The sequence below is a fragment of the Spermophilus citellus genome (assembly GCF_964194105.1).
Source record: "Spermophilus citellus genome assembly, chromosome: 6".
NCBI lineage: Eukaryota > Metazoa > Chordata > Mammalia > Rodentia > Sciuridae > Spermophilus > Spermophilus citellus.
Window position 1 is genome coordinate 126,082,782 of NC_138187.1, and position 17,046 is coordinate 126,099,827.

At 43.2% G+C, this 17,046-nt stretch overlaps 1 protein-coding gene across 1 annotated transcript in view; it reads right to left on the bottom strand.

Moving 5' to 3' along the window:
• The window catches only part of HHAT (hedgehog acyltransferase), a 311,192-nt gene that overhangs the window by 260,594 nt on the left and 33,552 nt on the right, over positions 1-17,046 (bottom strand). The gene's annotated exons all lie outside the window — the stretch shown is intronic.

Genomic DNA, 17,046 nt, shown 5'->3' on the forward strand with positions numbered 1-17,046 from the left:
AGAATCTGGTACCTGCCCTTGAATGCCATTATAAACACAGGCAGCAAACATAATAAACTCACAGAATATTTGTGGTAGAAGATCTGTTCTGCCTATTACCTACACGAATCAAGGCCTACTTTCTAATACATCACTCACTCATTTTAGAGACAAGGAAAAAAAAAGTACTATTACAACAGATGATCCATCATGGTTCAATTATAAGAATTAAATAAATTAAATATGGAAAACACTTGGAATAATGTCTGGCATTTATTAAATACTATAGACATGTTCATTAAGTAAATATGTAAACAAAGAAACTCTATTTTACTTTGATAGCCCCAGAAACAATAAATCCAACAGTTTCCAAGCCACACATACTCAAACCCATGGAGACACCTATGGGTGAAATATAAGAGAGTAGAGCTGTTCAAGCTCCCAACTCCAACCAAAAGAAAGGGCAGCATCCATATTCAGAGAAGCTGTGACTTCCAAAATGCCATGGGAAAGCAACCATGTTAATCTTTTCCTCAAAAGAAGATTCCTGTTCTCTATGGCAGACGCTGCTGTTGGACTCAATCATCATAGCTCCAGTCCCCTCTAGCATGACTTCCTACGCAATAGAGGTGAGGTTCAGAACTACATATCCCAGAATTCCTTGTGGCTGGCATGTCTGCAAATGGCCTAGCTTCAGAGGAAACAATTCACTGTGACTTTGAAGGTAAAAAGAATATAACATAACATATAGGCTGTGAGATACATCTGGAAGAATGGTGGCAGAGACCCTTTGATTGTTCTTCCGCAGCCATGCTAGAGACACCAGGGTCTGATCAATCCAGGGGTGCTGGGGCTTCCTGGGGTGACGCTTTTGCTAGTGCACCCACAGCACAGGTTCTCAAACCAGCAGCTGAACAGCAGCAGCAGTTTTGTAGAGTAGCTCTGGAAACTCACTTATTGTTGCTCCTGCAGCCCTTTTAATTATTGTGAAATACCCTCAAATCCTTGCAATAATTGTTCTTCTTTTTTAAATGTCTGGTTTGGATTCTGTTGTCTGCAATAAACCTCAATTAACATACTATGAAGGAATAAATGCTTCTTCTGATTGGTACCCAGCTCTAGATTTATAAAATGAGCATTATGAACATAATGTCCTTTAAAGAACATTATTCTGAAATAAATCTATTCAATTGAAGAAAATACCAGTTAGGTCAATCCGTTAAGTGTTCAAGAACTGAGCTGGGTCCAATGGTGCACACCTGTAATCACAGCTACTCAGGCAGCAGGAGAAATCCACGTTTTCCAGCCTGAGCAACTTAGCAAGACACTAATGGTGAAGGGAAGGTATGTAGTTCAGTGATAGAGGACCCCCAGGTTCAATCTGCAGCACTGCCCCCCCCAAAAAAAACAGATATAAAGGCAGTAAACGCTTGTCACAGCAGATTCACCAATGCACCTATTTATGTATTCCAAAACAAACCAAAAAATGACCTGCCTTCCTCACCAATTTGTATTTTTCCCCTCACACAGTGAAAATGGTAGAGAGCTAAATATAATTACTTCTTTCCTTACCCTCAGATCCAACATGTTGCAAAAACAAAACACAAGAGAAACACTAGGCATTTTTGTGTATCTAAGTCCCAACAACATTATTTGCTTATTACTTGCTTTGAGATTATGCCTGATTCCTAATTACACTGAGTAAAACTTTCCCTGTGATCAGAGAAAACCTTTAAAAGGTTCTCAAAATCACAAATGTTTCCTTGCACATTCAAAGGCTGCAAACCCACCTTAATGGTCTATAAATCTCCAGACGAGAAACACAAAAGGAGACTAATTTTGTAGAAATTCTACAAAGAAGAAGCACTGCTCTCTGGATGAACTCAGGCTAATGATTCACCGAGCAATTATTGGAAGAGTTTTCTTTTTCTTTCAACAGCTGCTTTGCTATTTCTAAAATCATTTGAACTAAATCATTTTACTGCTCACCATTTCCAGAGACAATACCCTCTCCCAACTAAAACTCCTTAAAGGTAAAATGCTTTCACTAATAAAACTTTTTTCCTGCAAAGAGTAGAGTCTGTGCTGAAACATCTTTTCCATCCTGTACAAATGAAGATATTTACAAGGGTGGAAATGGTACCAAGAAGAGAGATACAAACAGCACCAATCTGTGTGCCATGCCCAATTTCTTCAATGCCCTCACCACCTAAGACAGGTAAATTGATCCAGGGTATGATGGCAGAGGAAAAGAGGTTCATGAAAGAAGAAAAGAGAAGCCCTCTTAAGAGGACTTGATTGAATCATGATGACCTAATCAATGCGGGTAAATTCTTTGAATATTTTCAACCCAACTGCCAACCTGAACTCCATAACAGCTTCTGGTCACAACAACTCTTTACTCACTTAATTCTTAGAAGTTACCCTGGATTATGAAAGACTAACATATCTTTGATTTAACATGGATAGATTTGTTTCCCTGATTTATCTGTTTTATGTTCCTCCCTTTCTTCCTGAAGCTAACAAAGAATAAATCTGTATTGGTCCATTTTCTTTTCTATTTGTTGTAACATATTTGCACATGCATACAATATAACAACATCAGTCCATTTTCTGTTACTACAACAAAATAACTGAAGCTGGGTGCTTTATAAAGAAAAAAGGTTTATTAGCTAACAGTTTTGGAGGTTTGAGGGCCTAGAACCAGATATTGGAAGGACCTCATGGTGGATGGCATCGTGGCAGGAATGCATGTGAGAAGAAGATATCACATGGCAATTTAGAAAGCTGGAGAGAAGCTGGTATTTTGTGAAAAGTAAGTAAATTCCATATGAGAACATGCCTTGGGTGGCCAAATGTCCTCCTACTAGGCCCTTCTTCTTAAAGGTCCCATCATCTTTTAACATCACCATACTGGAGACCAGGCTTCCTACATAGCAACCACTGGGGACACACTCGAGCCATATCCAAACTATAGCACAAGGTTTGAAAAGAAGCATTAAATTCCAGGATGAAGTCAAAGGCATGAAAACTACATTATTTCCCCCACCCTTTTCCAAACCAGAAAAACACTATGTTTTCTATAAGGTATATGGGGGAAGAAAGAACTGTAAACAATGAGCAGGACTGAGAAATAAGTCAGGGATCACGAAAAATGTAAGAGCTTAGAATGACTAGAAATCAAACTGCACAAACTCACAAGACTCCCCAGTGTCGGGGGCCATTCTGACACGTGATTGGGTGACTCCCGTTAAGGGCCTGAGGCGCTTTGGCTGTGTCGAAGCTTTCCCGACCCTTTCCTGATGAGAGAGCCCATCCGTGTGGGGGTGTGCCTGACCACTGACCCCGGGGACCCAATCACTGACCCTGACCTTGGAGTGCAGCCCCCCCTCAACCTTCATTGGATGGAATTCTCCCCTGAATCTCTTGTTCCCCAAATAAAAGGCTACTCCCCGGCGTGTTCAATCTCTCTCTCTCCTGCTAGCCCTGAGTAATCCTCGCTGCCCTGCTGGGCGGCTGGAGGTGGGAATCAGGGAGGCGAGCCATCTCGGACCTAGCAATATAAATAAGGTAACTGGTCTGTGTGTTTTATTTTGATCTCTTCTAACTAACTTTATGCCTAGAACCTCATTAATGAAACCACTGTGCAGGCCGCGTGGTAGACCCCAGGGACACACTCTGCTAACAAATCATACAGCTGATTCAAGTCACTTCTCCAGAACACCAAAGAAACAAGGTGTGTCCCAATAACAAAGAAAATGAAGATCCCTATCCACCCCCCCCCCCCCCCCAGGGACCAGAACCTCCAACAAGCTCTCAGAGACTATGGTTTCTGCCCAGGAAATCATTGCCCATTCAAGCAAGCTGGTTTGCACACAAGATCTCCAAGTGGCCGGATGTGGTGCACACCTATAATCCCAGCGGCTCAGGAGGCTGAGACAGGAGGATCATGAGTTCAAAGCCAGCCTCAGCAATTTCATGAGACACTAAGCAATTCAATGAGACCCTGTCTCTAAATAAAATATTTTTTAAAAAGTTGAAGATGTGGTTCAGTGGTTAACTCAGTGCCTCTGAGTTCAATCCCCAGTACCAAATAAAAGGAAAGAAAAAAACCTCTGAGTGGATGCACACTGGCCAACTAGAGCTCCAGATGGAATTTTAAAATTTCAGAGGTTGCCAGTGCAGAAGGCCAGTTAAGAAGTCAGCCTGATCAAACAGAAATGAAGGAAAACTCAGCCTCTTGGCCATCCATCTGGGGAAAGAGAGGAGAATTCTTCATAATCCCAGATACCCACTGTTTTAGTCAGCCTTTTTTTCACTGCTGTGACCAAAAGACCTAACTAGAACAATTTTAGGAGGAAAAACTTATGTGGGGCTCATGATTCCAGAGGCCTCAGTTCCTAAATAGCCTATTTCATTCCTCAGGACTCAAAGTGAGGCAGAACATCAAGGCAGAAGGGTACGGTGGAGGGAAGAGGGTCACATGATAATTAGAAAGCAGAGAGAGAGAGAGAGAAAGACTCCACTTGCCAGATGCAAAGTATACACCCCACAGGCATGCCCCCAACACCCACCTCCTCCAGCCATACCATACCTGCCTTCAGTTACAACTCAATTAATTCCCATCAGGGGATGAATTCGTTGATTGGGTTCACTCTCTCATAACCCAATCACTTCACCTGTGAATGTTCTTGCATTGTCTCACACATGAGGTTTTCGGGGACACCTCACATCCAAACCATAGCACCACCTTGCTCCAATGTATAAAAGACCAGAAATGTAGTAGGCAACTGAGGTTAGATGAAGAGACTCTCCCACACACCTTCATCTGCCCATTTTGCCCTTTAGTTGCTCAAGTTATCCAAGAGCATCTCTGAGCAGGGTCAGTGCTATGGTTAATATGGAGATTGAGTGTGTCCCCCAAAGGTTCATGTGCCAACAGCTTGGTCTCTGGTGTGGTACTGTTGAGAGATAGTGGGACCTTTAATGTGAGGCCAAGTGGAAGGTAATTAGGTCACTCAGGATATTACCCTCTGAAGACATTAGTATCGTTCTCACAGGGCCCTGATTCGTTCTCTAGAGAGCAGACTATTATAAAATAAGGCCTCCTCATGGTTTAGCTTCTGTATCCATCTGGTTTCCATTCTATATCTCCATCATGTTGTGACCCAGCCAAGTGGGCCCTCACCAGAGAACAAACCAATGGAGCCACCTGCCCTTGGACTTTCAGCCTCTAAACCTGTGAGCTGAAAAAGAAAAGAAAAACCTCTTTTCTTTCTAAGAACTCAGCTTCAAGTATTTTACTATAGCAACAAAAAAAAAATGTACTAATGCATTTTCTGGGAGAGTACCTGAGAGAGTGGGAACAAAGACAAACAAGACCAAGGACTCATCACATCTTCAGGGCACACAGCCTTCATCATCTCTCTTCAGAAAATTATTGTGTGCTAATGAAATGGTTTATGTTTGATATCATGACTAAAATCTACTTTAAACATTTTGGCATGCGTACTTTGAATTCCAGGCAAGATACAATAGCTACATTTTCCCCTCTCCCACCAGGAACAACACAGTATCTAGAAAATAATCATAAGAAGACTCTGAGAGGTGGGAAGAAGAGGGCAGGTTAGCCAGGGACATCAGGACTTGAGAAATGACAACAAACAAAATAAAGTTAACTAAATAAAATAACTCACTGAAAGGACTTACTAGTAGAAGATGATGATATAAGAATCATTGAACGTAAGGATGGTTCAGTAGAAATTATACTATCTGAATAACAGAGAGAAAATAGACAAAAATTTAACAAAGCTTCAGAGAACCATGGTATAATAGCCAAAGATCTAACATGGGTGTTATTAAATTTTCCAGAAAGAAAAGAGAAAAAAAATAGTACTGAAAAAATATTCCAAATAATAATGGCCAAGAAAATCCCAAATTTGGTAGAAGACATAAACCTACAGATTCTAGAAGGTGAATGAACCACAACCAAATTAAATACACTAATTAAAAAAACAGACATTGGCAGAATGAACCGTTTAAAAATGACCTAATTCTATGCTGTCTATAAGAAATTCACTTCAGGGGATGAGGATGGAGCTCCGTGGAAGAGCTCATGCTTAGCATGTGCAAGGCCCTGGGGGAAAAACTAGAAGAAAACCAAACTAGAAGAAAACCAAAGAGTGAAAGAAACAAATAAAACAATATGGATAAGCTGAAAATTAAAAATGGAAAATGAAAAGGATAATGCCATACAACATTAATCAAAAGAAAAGGGAATGGCCATAATAATACCAGGTATAGGAGACCAGAGAAAGAACATCACCAAGGTCAAAAACAGTCACTACGGAATGAGAAAAGGGCCAACCCTCTCACCAGGGTCTTACAATCTTCAAGCTGTGTGTTGTTGGAATCATGTGCCTGCTCCATTGTATCACTGTGGCTTCGAGGTTAGGGATGAGGAGGGCGGAGCAGGTGTGACTCTAAAAGAGTCAGCACTGTAGTTTGTTGAGGTTCTGTACCTTTGCTGTGTTGTGGTAACATGAATCCACACACGTAACAAAATGGCAGACAGTTTTACACACATTCACAAATGAGGGCCTGTGATACCAGTGAAATCCTAAAAAGGGCTGGGGGTCATACCAATGCCAACTTCCTGGACTTCACAGTTCACTAGAGTTCAGTTAGATTCCCCTTTAGGGAAGCCAGGCAGAAATACCCAGGACTTCTCGGTACCACTGTTCCACTTCCTGTGAGCACACAATTGTTTCAAAATTAAAAGCCTTTAAGCAAAATGGAAAATGAAAGAAACAAATGTACTCAAAGTCCCAATATAAAAAAAAGGAACAAAACCAGAGTTCCTTTGGTTGAACCAAGATAAGGATTAGAAGCCAGCCACTCAACCTTTGCTTCGCCCCCTAATGGTGGTTCAGGAAACTGGTGAGTACTAAGGTATAAGTTGATGACTCAGCCTTCTCATTTGCATACCCATAGTACCCTGCACAATCCTTTCAACTTTAAAATATACATTTACATATTTTTTTCAGCTCAACATTTCTAACTGTGAAAAGTTTAATTACTGAATTCCTATACAAACAACTTTAGGCAGTCAATAGCCATGAGGGGGTTGGTCTTACAACCACCATCATTGAACTAGGACTTGCAGTTACTGGCAGAGAGCAGGAACAAAAACAGAAACATACTCTGGTTTCTCTTCAGATCGTATAAATCTTTCGCCTTTTACTAAAGATTTCCGTGGAGAGGAACAATTCTGAGTTTTAAAGCAATTTTTTGAGGCCTTGCTTAGGCAAGGCTAATAATGTTGTCACAAAGTAAGACCATAAGTTTTAATGATGCTGTACTTACAGACTGATGTTACTAGTTTTGTTTACACCTGGTTCTCAGGTATAGCCATATCTTACCTGATGTTTCAGGACTTCTATGTTAGAAGGGACCCTTCATAAAGGGTATAATAGATTCCTACAGCTTGCCTAATAAATATTTAACATCTACAGGTATGATAAAATTCAGTCTGGGATTTTGAATTCATAAAACCTGGTAGCAAAATTATAATGGAATAACCTTCATCCACCTCAAACTTTTCAGCAGCTACTGTCATCCCTCAAAGTGGCTTCAGTCAGTTCTCCACTCAGGCAACACCCAGCACATCTCCCTCATGCCCCATGATCTTGCACTTACCTTGCTGCTGCTTCTAATTTCTTTTTAACAGAGAATTATCAACTGTCATGTCATGATTTTAAGAGGTAATAACCTTTTTAACAATGCTGACAGGCACCATTTTTAGGGAAAGTACTGAGAAAAGAAAATGTTTACCCTCCTCCCTGTTTTCCCATACTACCCCCCAAATTTCAGCTCTGTGTCTCTAAATGCAGCCTGCTTGGATCCCTGCCCCCCCCCAATCCTATCTATTAGAGTACTTATAGAACATATGTGTGTGTAAATTAACTTTAATCCACCTCCTAAAGACAGTTTTTAACACCGAAAGTGTCCACCTGAGGAATCCACACTCCAAAAGGCGTGAATTAGTCATTGAAAGATCCCAATCAGAAATCCACATCCCAGACATGGCTGCTATTCAAATAATTCCAATAACAGAAATCCACATTTTACTAATGAAAAGAGTGGTATTCAGCATGTGGTGGGTTAAAATGTTTTCTCAGGCTCCAATATGCTTATAAGAATAAACTGTAGGAATCTTTCAAGTCAGTGCTTAAGCTTTAAGGAGACTGGCCCTAGGTTCAATTCTCAGTACCAAAAAAAAAAAAAAAAAAAGAAGAAGAAGAAGGGTTGCTTCTTCAGAGGGCAGCATGGCATTTCTGTACTGCTTGTTGAAAGACCCAGAGACAGGGGGAGGTTCATAAGCTTCAGACCCAGGTTTGAGGATGGGTTTAGTAACTTCTTACTGATAGATGTTTTTACACGTAGCAGGATTCAGATCCAGACTCTAACACACCAGTAGGTAGCAAGGTTGTGGGAAAGAACACATGTAACTTTTATTCACCTCCCACTGCCAGAAGTTGCCCAGAGTAAAACCAAAAAATTGATTTTTCAATAACAATCACCTCACAAGAGCTAAATGCCACCTGTCATTCTCAAATGGAGTCTAAATTTTCTTTTTTAAAAAAATATTTTTTAGTTTTTGATGGAGCTTTATTTTATTTTTTATTTTTATATGCAGTGCTGAGAATCGAACTCAATGCCTCACACACAATAGGCAAGTGCTTTACCACTGAGCCACAACCCCCGCTGGAGTCTAAACTTCTTGAGGAGAGAAACCATGCCTCTGACTTCCCTCATCCCACAGCACTTGTCAGCATCGGGACCATAAAGCTGGTAATATGCACATAATTACTGATGAACTGACTGGAGCATGGCTGAGAAATGTCTCGCCTTTCCTGAGGGAAGATCATCTTTCATCTCTGCATCCAGCTCCCTGACGCACAGCAGGCCTTCGGTAGTGTTTCCTGGGTTGAGGCAGACGTGCGAGTGTGGTCAGGGGCTTCTTGTGAGGGGACATTCTGGCACTGTCTGCTTTGCTTCATGTGTCCGAACTCTGAGCTGACAGGGGGTAGGCCTTTGCTCATTTTCATGAAGCTGCAAGCTCTCAAAAATGATTCCAGTGTTTCTCTCATGCCTCTGCCTCCCTCCATGGGAGGACAGCAGATTAATATGCACACTGGCTGTGTGTGAGTTTCAGCCTGTCCTTGCAGAAAACTGGATTTTTTACAGCTTTGCCCCTTTGCAGAGTGGTATATTCTTGTGTCCTGTGCCAACCCCAGTGGGCACAGAGAATGTGGGTGGAAGAGTCTCTAAACAGTAGGGGCAAAAAAAAAAAAAAAAAATCCAAGGGTTAGTGATGGAAGGAAGGCTCACAAGCACATGTGGGAAAATTCCTGCTCTGTATCATCAGTCCCCCGCCTCCCGTCTAGACTCAGCCCTGCTGGATTTCCATCCTGATATGTGGAAGATTTTCAGGCATGTGGGGAGAAAGGGGGGGGAGGGATGGTGGAGATTTCTTGGTAGTACAAAGTGTATATTGCAATTCTTATGTTGAAAAAAAAAAGAATATACAGTGCAAATGCTAAACTTTGCTTATTAAACTCTTGGCCACCAAGTACCCAGCTCTGCTCTCCTCTTGCTGATCTATCTACTACTTCATGTAAAAGAGTATTTGTTTCATTGAAAAGGTCCTTGAAGAAGCAAGGAGAAAATAAGATGAAGTTAGAACCCAGGGTTTAGCTCTGCAAAACCGAAAGATCAAGTTGGAGGTGACAGGAACAGCAAGATGGGGAGACAGTCAAAGGGCTCTCCAAAGAGCCCACAGAAGAAATGACACTGAAACCCTCCCATGACTGTGCTTTCTTGGGCACTCCCCTTCTCACATGCAACCCTCCAGTCAAGCTGAATTGCTCTGGCTCACACCAGGAAGGTCCCCAGGCAGGTCCTCAGGCAGGTCCCCAAGCATGCTGCTCTCACCACTCACCTTCCTCTGCCCCCCAGCCCACACCTCAGCCTCTGTCCTAGTGAGCCAGGTACAAACCTCCTCTGTTCCACAGGCCCCTGTGGCCAGTTGAGTTGCTTACCTCACCATCTCATTATCACCCTCTCCCAATATCCAGAGGACACAGGCTGAGCCTGGAACGTCCCAGCATCCCCAGCACATGGCCTGGGAGCCTGTTCCTGAGTAGGTGCCCAGTGCGTCTTTGTCAAAGGAATCAAGACAGCATTGTTGATTTTTCAAAGCATTGAGACAAAGAGGCATTTATAAATAAGCTGCATCTTACCATCTTTATGGCCAAAGCCTGAGTAGCTAAAAACCGTGTCTTAGGAAAGTACCTCTTTTCAGTCTCTATTCCAAGACATAACCCATCAAGGGTCCCTTTCTGCCCCTTATGGTTTCTTCCTAGTCCTTCCCACAGACTCTTAAGGTAAAATCCTCTCTGATTTTACTTCTGAAACAATGTCTTGTTCACAGGCACACCCCAATTTCAGCAACCTGCCACAGGAAAAACCTCTTCTCAGGAAAGAAACAAAGAACTGACGACCTATACATTTGGGACAGACGCATTTCACTTCAAAGCATCCACTCTTTCCTGCAGATAACTTTGTAATACAAAGGAGCATAACGCTCCTTCAGTGGCATCTCCTTCTGCACTTAAATGCTTCTCTGTAGAGTATGACCTCCTTGCCAGAGAGTGGGAGTCAGTGGCTCTTAACACTCAATCAAGGAAGTAATCACCCACTGAAGGAAACAGTGGCCATCTATTCTGTACCAAGCACTTGCATGCTGGGGTGATTTATATCCATCATCTCTTTCCCCATAACCCCCCACACCCACATTCCAGATAACAAAACTGAGACTCAGAGGAGGGAAATATTTTCCCAGATGCAGCAAAGTCAGATTTGAACTCAAGTCTACCCAACTCCAAACTGCTGAGGGCCATTGCCAAGTAGGAATGACGCATCGAAATTTCCTTGCCAGCGTACCCCATGTTAAATGGACTTGCCTTGGAATTTCGCTGTTGACATTGCATGTAAGGTGACCTTGCTCAAGGACCAGGGTGGATCCAGGATTAGGGTGTATCCTGCAGGTTTGAGGAAGTATCCCGCTCCTTGGGTTTAAGGCGTTCCCGGTTTAAGACAAGTTTAGGGCATTCCCAGTTTAAGACTATGGGTTTTAGGGAAGTTCGATGTTGAGGATTATTGCTGCTGGGAATAGGGCGTTCCTGCTACCTGAGCTCCCTTTGAGTTCTCGTGAGATTCAGAGAGTATTTTGGGAAAAAAGCCTCGTGGAGTAGGTGAATTGGGCGGCAGCAGAACTGGGATTTCCCCAGAACGTGTGTAGAGGCCGGTGTGAGTTCGGGAATAAAGATTGCTGTTTGAATCTACAAAGCTGTGGTGACTCGTGATTCTGTGCCCAGCCAAGACATTGGCACCAAACCTGAGCTTTTTTCATTTGGCTTCCAAGTACCTTGACTGAGAAATAAAAACAGAAGAAAAAAATTGGTAACAATGCAACCCAAAGATGAGAGCTGCAATAGTACCAGTTTGACACAGACCCTGCAGCCTACAAGCACATTCAGAGCATCAGGCAAGGCACATGACACTGAGCCTCTGCAGCTCCTTGCCACCACTAGAGAGAAGACTGTCAAGAAAAAAGAGGAAGGAGGCTGCCGCACACCATGACAGATAATGCCCAAGAGGCAAGGCTCAGGCCACATGCAGTGCCCCAGCACACAACCACTGCAGGAGGCCACTGGAGTCTGCGGGGTCCTGAGGCATACCCTCTTAGGGCCTGGGAGAGCAGACGAGATGATCAGACCTCAGAGAAGCCTGACAGTCATAACTACACAAGGTCCCCACCACGCCATGGCTTGAAGGCATCCTGATTTGGACTGTGATCTTCCAAATCCTACCATCACTGACACATGGAGGACTGTGGTCGGGCCCAGCCCCCTTTCCCTGTCCTAAATGCAGCTGCACCTGGCACCTGCGTATCTCCAACGTGCCCTTCCCTTTTCCAATCATGGTGACCTGCCCCACCCACAACCCCAAATTAGTATCTCCTCTACCGAGGAGATCTGGCCAAATCCTACACATGAGCTGGACAGAAGGTCGACCTCCTCCTCCCAGCAGCAGGAGGTGCTCACATGGTCTCTCCTGATGTGATATGAACACTGTCCACCTAGCAGTTACCTACGTATCTGTCGGTCTGTCTGCCCGCATTTGGGACTGATGCATTTCACTTCAAAGCATCCACTCTTTCCTGCAGATAGCTTCATTAAAATACTCATCTACTCTGTCCCAGGCATAGAAGATACAGAAATTATTAAATTCCAGCCCCGCCTGTGAGACTGACAGTCTAGTGAGAATAGCTAATACAAAATGACACTTTACCAGCCACCTTATAATAATAGGGCATGCGACCCGATCCAAAGCATCATTATCACAATAGCCTGCTTATTTCCTTCTGCTATGATTTGGATCTAGATGAGTATGTCCCCCAAAGCTTCAAGTGTTGAAATTTAATTCCCACCATGAGGTATAAAGAGGGTGGAAGCTTAATCCAACTCTGGTGTTTAGAGGGGACCTTAGGAAAAAGGTCATTAGGTCATTCTATAAGAAGAGAGACCACACAGACACATGAGCTCTCACTGTCCCTTGCTGTGTGATGCCCTGTGCCACCTTGGGACTCACTCTGACAGCAAGAAGGTTGCTCCAGTGGGCACCCAGAAGGTGTTGTCCCAGGTGTTGAGGTTCAGGCCTCTCAACCTTGCACCTAAAGAACTGTGAGCCAAAATAAGCCTCTTTTCTTTATAAAATAGCCTACCTCAGGTATTTTGCTATAGTAATGTAAATGGATTAGAACACCTTTGTACCATTTAGCTCAATCTGGGCTGTTACATTTGCACATTTTTTTTTTAAATGGTACTAGAAATTGAACCCAGGGGCACTTTACCACTGACCTACATTCCCATCCCTGGTGGTTTTGTTTGTTTGTTTGTTTGCTTGTTTGTGGAGGCTCTTTTTTTTTTGGGGGGGGGGTTCTAATTTTGAGATAGGGTCTTAGACTGGCCTCAAATTTGAGATCTTCCTGCCTCAGTCTCCTGAGTTGCTGGGATTACAGACAAGCACCACCTTGCCCAGCCTACATTTGTCCATTTATCTGTTGTTGGTCTGTCCCCACTAGGAGACACTAGCATGGAACCTTGTCTCTCTGATTCACTGCTGTTCCCAACATGAACTTAGACACAGAAACACCTTCATTAAAAGCTGTGGAAGGAAGTATAGAGAGAGGTAGGGAAGGGTTGGGGGCTAAGCACACCTTTGAGGTTCAGGCAACACATCCATGACGGGCAAACCCAGGTGAGATCTGAAGTGTAAGGGCCAGAAAGGGAAGAGGGGAGACACCTCCAGATGAGGAAACAGGATGGGCAGAGGTGAGAATGTCAAGTCAACATGACCAAGGGACTGGGGGCAAAGCCCTTCACTACTGGATAGAACAGCTGTTCTAGGAAGTGGGTGATCCTGCCCCCTGGGAGGCTTTGGCAGTGCCTGGTGACATTCTTTTTTTTTTTTTTTTTTAAAGTGAGAGCATTTTTTTTTTTTTAAAGAGAGAGTGAGGGGAGAGAGAGAGAGAGAGAGAGAGAGAGAGAGAGAGAGAGAGAGAGAGAATTTTTAATATTTATTTTTTACTTCTTGGCAGACACAACATCTTTGTTTGTATGTGGTGCTGAGGATCAAACCCGGGTCGCACACATGCCAGACAAGCGCGCTACCACTTGAGCCACATCCCCAGCCCCCTGGTGACATTCTTAACGGTCAAGACATGGGAAATACAATCTGATTGGCATTTTACAAGGTACAGAGCAACTCCCCAAGAGAAGAATCTTCTGGTCCCAAATGTCCGTGGCGCTGAGGTTCAGCCAGCCATTGACTAATGGGCAAGGAACGGGCTGGCTGGAGAACACGAGCTTTCTTATTAAGGTCACGATTCCTCTTCTGTCCACACTTAACATTTTCCTTTGATTAGAATTCAGACTAAAGGAGCATTTGCTTGCCACCTGTTAAAGCCTCCAAAATGGGAAATATTCAGTGAGGAGCATCTAGAACCTCAGGGCGTGGTATCAATTTCCTTCATTTGTTGGATATCCGCCAGGACCCGTCATTTTCTCTCTAAACTCTAAGACTCCAAACCACCCACCCACGTGCAAGGTAATGAAATGTAAACAGATGAGAAAACAGGTGCTCAGTAGCCCCGGGCAGAGGGGTAAATTGTCACATGGATGGAGGGAAAGAGAAAGATGTGTGGGGATGGCAAAGGACTAGTCCTTAGAGCTCCCACGCACATGTATCTGTGCCTTGTGTGTGTTTTTTTTCCACAAAGGCAGGGTGGGCCTGACTGTCAACACCCCTGGCCTCTTATGAGGGCCACCAAAGAGAATGGCTGGGGAGAGATCAACTCCCCAGAACTCTAGAGCCTTAGTGAGAGTCAGGCAGCTGGACTAATGGAATTTGGTGGGAGGCAGGAAGTCAGTGAACACAAAGCCCCTTTGTCTAGAAATAGCAGCACACCCTGGGCTGAGCCTGCACTTGACAAGGAAATCCAGCCAGAGCTCAAAAACTTGTCCGAGCCTGACCCTGTGTTCATGTTCTCATACTACCTCACAATAGCATCTCTTCAGCTAAAAGTTTCTTGTTCTAAAATCAGTTTGCTTATTTTGGCCCCTGGCAAAAAAAAAAAAAAAAAAAAAAATCTATGTTATTCAGTATTATCTGAAATGCCAGAATTGTGACTACACAGGAAAAAAAAAATCCCTGTGTTTTGTTGTTGTTATCATCAGAGATTCAATAGTGTTTTATCTCTAAAGAGATTCATGAGGAGCATGCTACAGGGAGACTGCCACATCGATGTTCATAGCAGCACAATTCACAATAGCTAGACTGTGGAACCAACCCAGATGCCCTTCAATAGATGAATGGATAAAAAAAAAAAAAATGTGGCATCTATACACAATGGAGTACTATGCAGCAATAAAAAATGACAAAATCATAGAATTTGCAGGGAAATGGATGGCACTAGAGCAGATTGTGCTTAGTGAAGCTAGCCAATCCCTAAAAAACAAATACCAAATGTCTTCTTTGATATAATGAGAGCAACTATGAACAGAGCAGGGAGGAAGAGTAGGAAGAAAAGATTAACATTAAACAGAGACATGAGATGGGAGGGAAAGGGAGAGAAAATGGAAATTGCAGGGAAATGAAGGGAGACCCTCATTGCTATACAAAATTATATATAAGAGGTTGTGAGGGGAATGGGAAAATAAACAAGGAAAGAAATGAATTACAGTAGATGGGGTAGAGAGAGAAGATGGGAGGGGAGGGGAGGGGGGATAGTAGGGGATAGGAAAGGTAGCAGAATACAACAATTACTAATAGGGCATTATGTAAAATTGTGGATGTGTAACCGACGTGATTCTGCAATCTGCATTTGGGGTAAAATTGGGGGTTCATAACCCACTTCAATCTAATGTATGAAATATGATATGTCAAGAGCTTTGTAATGTTGTGAACAACCAATAAAAAAATAAATAAAACGAAAGCTAATATCACAACAAAGATAAAAAAAAAGAGAGAGAGAGATTCATGAGGGTCATTTCCTGTTACATCCCAAATTCCACCTTGACAGAAACTTCCCAAGTTTCCTCATCTCTGAAATGGGCACAAACCTACCAACCTCCCCTTCTTACTATGAGAGGGCTATGTGAACAAGAAACATCTACAAAAGGATGCCATGATTGCAAATTCAATTTACATCCAATTTTTCATGGAAGTAGTCCAGGGATAGAGCAATAAAAGCCAGGAAGAGCACCCATGCAATACAGGGCTCTCCTCCTAGTACCAGATAAACATGGGCCTTACGTCAAACATACTGCCTCTGTATAGAGCCAGAGCTGGATGAGGGACAGACCACCCCAGCAAACCAAAATGGAAATTGAAGTAAACTTGTAACAACTTGGCAAGATTGGCAACTGTCAAGGGAGAAAAACAGCAGTACAGGCAGTGCCCAACTCTGAGATGAATTGTCCTCCAAAAGTTCATTGGTAAGTAGGATGCTCAGAACTGTACGCATTATTTTATGTCTCAAGCCAGCCCACAAAAGATGATTGAAACGATATCTGGTATGCCAGGGGCCATCCATCAACCGTGCACGGACTAAAGCGATGTTGGAGCCATTTAGGCAGGAAAGCCTGGTATTAGGAACTCCCTGTAGGAATCCACTGGTTTGAGAATGCCTGGTTCACGTGGGGTCCTACCTAGCTCACGGCTCAAGTTCTAGCATAGCTACAGAGGTGGGAGTGACTGGGTGGAGCCACACAGCTTCCCAGAGATGGGTGCGGCTTGCCCAAATGCCCATCAGCCTGTTTACTGCAAGACCCCTGCCACACTGCAAAGCAAGCTCCAAACCAAGACTCCTCCTGCTGAAACCTTGTCCCTGCCTTTGATGGACTCCCCCTTAAATACAGAATAGGAGCCTTTTTTTTAGTTGTTCAGTTCCAGCTCCTATCTGGACTGGAAGACCCATCAGCTGCTCCTCTTTTTATATCTAATTTCTGGCTTGGTCTTTATTTCTTACTAATTATTTCAGACTTTTTAATTTTCCTAGGCAGCTCACACCTCCTGAGCAGGAACCTACTCTGTGAGGTTGCAGGCCACCCCATTATACCATATACGTAGAGTAGAAGTGGTAAAAAGCAGTGCTTTGACATCATTTTTAAAACATTTTGAAGCTGGGTATAGTGGCACACATCTGGAACCCTAGCAGCTCGGGAGGCTGAGACAAGAGGATCACAAGTTCAAAGCTAGCCTCAGTAACTTAGCAAGGCCCTAAGAAATTCACGGAGACTCTCTCTATATATAAAACACACACACAAAAAAAAGGTCTGGGGATGTGGCTCAGTGGCTAAGTGCACCACCTGGGTTTAATCCCCAGTACCAAAAAAAAAAAAAAAAAAAAAAAAACAAGAACATTGAAACAGAAAACAA